Here is a 4,799-nt window from a genome sequence, read left to right as displayed (position 1 = left end):
AATTCTGATTCCGGAAGTTGGAGTAGGTTCATAATATTAATTATAACTTGTGTGCAAAATTCGAGGTCAATCGGATTTGATTTGATAGGTTTCGGCATCGAATGTAGAAGTTTGAAGTTCTAAAGTTTATAAAGCTTGAATTGTGGTGCGATTCATGGTTTTGATAGTGTTTGATATGATTTGAGGCCTCGATCAGGTTCATGTTATGTATTGGGACTGATTGGTACGATTGGACGGGGTCCCGACGGCTTCGGGTGTGATTCGGGGTGGTTTCAGACCAAGTTTGGGTGTTTTGATCCTTCTGGTTACTGGTTCTGGTGTTGTTCTTCACGTTCGCGAAGAAGGATTTTGTTGTTGGGACTTTGATCTTCGCGTTCACAAAGAAAGAATTTTTGTTGTCCGTCATCTAACTTGGGAAGCTTATATCTCTCAATCTATAATGAATCTGATAGCTGGAGGCAAGATACTGGTAGCTGCAGGACGGCTCAGAAAGGCAGCTCACCACTACGCCCTTAGATAACAAGGATGTGCGATGATAGGTCCTCCACTAGACGTATACTTGCATGTGCCTTTGGGAGCAACAAGTTTTTGGGGCCGTTGTCGGGGACTTGAATATTGACTACTTTCTAGTTTCTACTTTCATTGTTTATTTCATCAAGTCTAACGTTACTTGATTTTTACTTTGATCTCAAGAACTTTGATTGAATGCGCATGGTCAGAATCCAAGACCGACTTCAAGGCTTTCACCCCGAACCTAAGAGAACATTTCATAGGAGGTTGAGGGAAGCAAGGGACACGAATAATATCCAGGCACTTGTTCAATTACCTGTGAACATGGCAGAGGAACATATGGTTGTTCAGGAGGTGGCAATGCTCAGCATTGCTAATGTCACCTTCAGTATTGTGAAGCCCAGGATCACTGGGCACTTTAAGCTGAAACAGAGCATGATCCAGCTACTTCATGCGAATGGGCAGTTTATGGGTCTTTCACACGAGGATCCACAACATCATATCCTAAACTTCTTGGAAATTAGTGATACTTATATCACTAACGGGGTCACTCCAGACTATGTAAGGCTCACACTTTTTCATTCTCTCTGTTGGGCGAAGCAAAGCGATGGCTGAAGGCAGAACCAGCTAATTCTATTACATCATGTAATGATCTGGCAAGGAAATTTCTGGCAAGTTTCTTCCCTTCATGCAAAACTGCAAAGATCAAAAGTGAGATAGTCGCCTTCAAACAGAAAGCGGGGGAGTCTCTATACTCAGCTTGGGAGAGGTTCAAGGGGCTGCTCATAGATTGTCCTCATCATAATCAAACAAACAAAGTGTTAGCTCACACTTTCATAGAAGGGCTACATCTTGAGACAAAAGTTGTGGTAGATGCTGCAGCTGGAGGTCAAGTGTTGTAGAAAAGCTTTGACGAGATATATACATTATTGAACAAATTCTCCAAAAGCAATCCGGATTGGCAAGGAGAAATGGGCAGACACACGGTACAAAATTCTGCAGGGGTTCTCGAGTTAGATGTCGTCTCGGCATTATCAGCGCAGATTTCTACACTTACCAACCAAGTCATTCAGATGACCATAGTTATTAACAAGCAACAATCTCAACCAGTACAATAGGTACAAGTGTTTTGTATAGTATGTGGAGAGGGTCACACGAGCGACTTATGCCCAGTTAATCCAGAGTATGTCTGCTTTGTGGGTAATGTAAATAGGGGCCAGAAAAACCAATATGGGAACACTTACAATCCCAACTGGAGGAACCACACAAACTTCTCTTAGGGTGAAAATCAAGGTGCTCAAAATGAATACCGAACACAAGCACCTCAACAACAATATAGACCACCTCAGGCTGAATAACAGGCAAACTCAATAAGTCACCTTGAGGAAACGATGAAGAAATTGATGGTTGATCAGCAAGCCCAAGACACAACAATGAGAAATTTGGAGCGCCAAGTGGGACAACTTGCCAGTGCCCAAAATGCTAGACCAGTTGGAGCTCTTCCAAGTGACACTGAAGCTGATCCTAAGGCATCCATTAATGCTGTGTCATTAAGGAATGGGAGACAATTAGAAGAAGTCCAGTCGAAAAAGAAAAAACATGTGACTTTTAATGAGAGGCCAGCCACTATAGAGTCAGAATCAGAAAAATCAAAGGAATCTGAGAAGCCAACTGAAGAAGCGGTGGCTAAGCAACCTCCACCATTTGTTGTGAGGCCACCACCTCCGTTCCCTCAAAGATTGCAGAAGGTGAAGGATAATGTCGCGTATAAGAAGGTTCTTGATATTTTGAAGCAAGCGAAAATTAATATTCCTTTGGTAGACATCTTGCAAGAAGTGCCCAAATATGCAAAATACATCAAGGACATATTGGCAAATAAAAGGAGGTTGACCGAGTTCAAGACTGTGGCACTCACTGAGAAATGTAGCTCAAGAATTCAAAGCAAGCTACCTCAGAAATTGAAGGATCCGGGTAGTTTCACTATCCAAATCTCGATTGGTAAGCATATAGTCGGGCGAGCCTTATGTGATCTTGAGCAAGCATTAATTTGATGCCGCTATCTGTGTTCAGATAGTTGGGTTTGGGTGAGCCACGCCCAACAGTGGTAATCTTGCAGTTGGTTGATCGCTCCCTTGCTCATCCTGAAGGAGTAATTGAAGATGTGTTAGTTCAAGTGGGTTCTTTCATATTCCCTACTAATTTCATTATCTTGTACTACGAGCCTGATCAGGAAGTCCCATTTATTTTGGGGTGTCCATTTTTAGCCACGGGTCGAGCTATTATTGATGTTTGCGAAGGAAAGATGACGATAAGAGTAGGCGATCAAGTGGAGGTATTCAATGTATATAAAGCACTCAGATTTCCAGCCCACTATGAAGAGTTATCCATGATTTTTGTGGTGGAAAGTGATGCTACATCATTAGTTCCTTATATGAGCCCTATAAATCCTCTTGAACGAGCTTTGATTGGGGATGAAGAAGATAGTGAATATGAAATGATGGGAGAAATTGAGCAAGTACTTTTATGTCCTGCAGTTATGTCCATGGGTTTGGAAAATTTGAGGAGTTGGACAGGCCTATCACTCTGACCCCTCCTAAGCCATCTATTAAAGACGCTCCAAAGCTAGAATTTAATCCCCTACCAGTGCATCTGCGCTATGCTTATTTGGGGAACTCTGAGACATTGCCCATGATTATCTCATCCAGCTTGACTAACACACAAGAAGAAAAATTGCTCAGAATACTTTGCGAGCATAAAAAAGCTATTGGGTGGACAATTGCTGACATCAAGGGAATCTGTCCATCGTTTTGCATGCACAAAATCTTCTTGGAAGATAGACACCTCCCTAGCGTTGAGCAGCAAAGGAGGTTAAATCCAATTATGAAGGAGGTCGTGAAGAAGGAAGTAATCAAGCTGCTCGATGCTTGTATCATCTTTCCTATTTATGACAGTAACTGGGTAAGCCCAGTTCAATATGTGCCCAAAAGGGGGGGGGGGACTGTAATTGAGAATGAGAAAAATGAGCTAATTCCTACTCGCACTGTGACGGGCTAGAGAGTCTGCATTGATTATATAAGGCTCAACAAAGCAACCCGCAAAGACCACTTTCCACTTCCATTCATTGACCAAATGTTGGACAGATTAGTGGGGCATGAATATTATTGTTTCCTTGATGGTTATTCGGGATACAATCAGATTGTCATATGCCCAGAGGATCAGGAGAAGACCACTTTTACTTATCCTTATTGCACTTTTACCTTCAAGCAAATGCCGTTTGGTCTTAGTAATGCACCGGCTACTTTCCAGAGATGCATGATGGATATTTTCACCGATATGGTGGAAACATTTGTGGAAATTTTTATGGATGATTTTTCAGTGTTTGGGTCTTCTTATGATGATTGTTTGAAGAATTTGAGCAAGGTGTTAGCCCGTTGTGAAGAAACAAATATGGTATTGAATTGGGAGAAGTGTCACTTTATGGTGCAGGAAGGTTCATTTTGGGTCACAGAATGTCTAGGAGCGGCATTGAAGTTGATAAGGCGAAGGTGGAAGCGGTTGAAAAATTACCTCCACCTATTTCTGTGAAAGGTGTCCGGAGTTTCTTGGGACACGTGGGATTCTATCGGCGCTTTATTAAAGATTTTTCTAAAATTTCTACTCCTTTGTGCAGGTTGCTTGAAAAAGATGTAACTTTCAATTTTGATGACGCCTGCCTTAAAGCATTTAAAGAACTCAAAAAGAAGTTGGTGGTTGCTCCCATTATTGTGGCACCAGATTGGTCCTTACCATTTGAACTTATGTGTGATGTGAGTGACCATGTTGTTCGGGCATTGCTAGGCCAGAGGAAAGACAAGGTGTTTTATTCCATCTACTATGCGAGTAAGACTCTTGATGATGCACAACTGAATTACACCACCACTGAAAAGGAGTTATTAGCCGTTGTGTAGGCCTTTGAGAAATTTCGGGCATACTTGGTGGGAACAAAAGTCACAGTCCATACCGATTATGCAACAATCAGGTATTTATTTACAAAAAAAAAGAATCCAAGGCTAGATTAATGTGCTGGGTTTTGTTGTTACAGGAATTTAATGTAGAAATACGAGATAGAAAGGGCATAGAGAACCAAGTAGCTGACCATCTATCAAGGCTGGAAAATCACGACCACGTGGAGGAGGGTGGCCAAATTAAAGAAGTATTTCCTGATGAGCAACTTTTTGCTATCACCCAAGACCCTCCCTCATGGTACGCAAACTATGTGAATTATCTTATGAGTGGGGTACTTCCTCCTG

General features: G+C 41.9%; 1 non-coding gene across 1 annotated transcript; it reads right to left on the bottom strand.

Annotated features, from left to right (window-relative positions):
• Positions 1-1,211: 1,211 nt before the first annotated feature.
• LOC117273758 (small nucleolar RNA R71) lies at positions 1,212-1,316 on the bottom strand. Its single transcript, XR_004503775.1, has one exon. It is a non-coding gene; the product is annotated as a small nucleolar RNA R71 (small nucleolar RNA).
• Positions 1,317-4,799: the final 3,483 nt, after the last annotated feature.

The sequence above is a fragment of the Nicotiana tomentosiformis genome, chromosome 10 (assembly GCF_000390325.3).
Source record: "Nicotiana tomentosiformis chromosome 10, ASM39032v3, whole genome shotgun sequence".
NCBI classification, from domain to species: Eukaryota; Viridiplantae; Streptophyta; class Magnoliopsida; order Solanales; family Solanaceae; genus Nicotiana; species Nicotiana tomentosiformis.
This window is presented reverse-complemented; position numbering and strand designations above follow the sequence as displayed.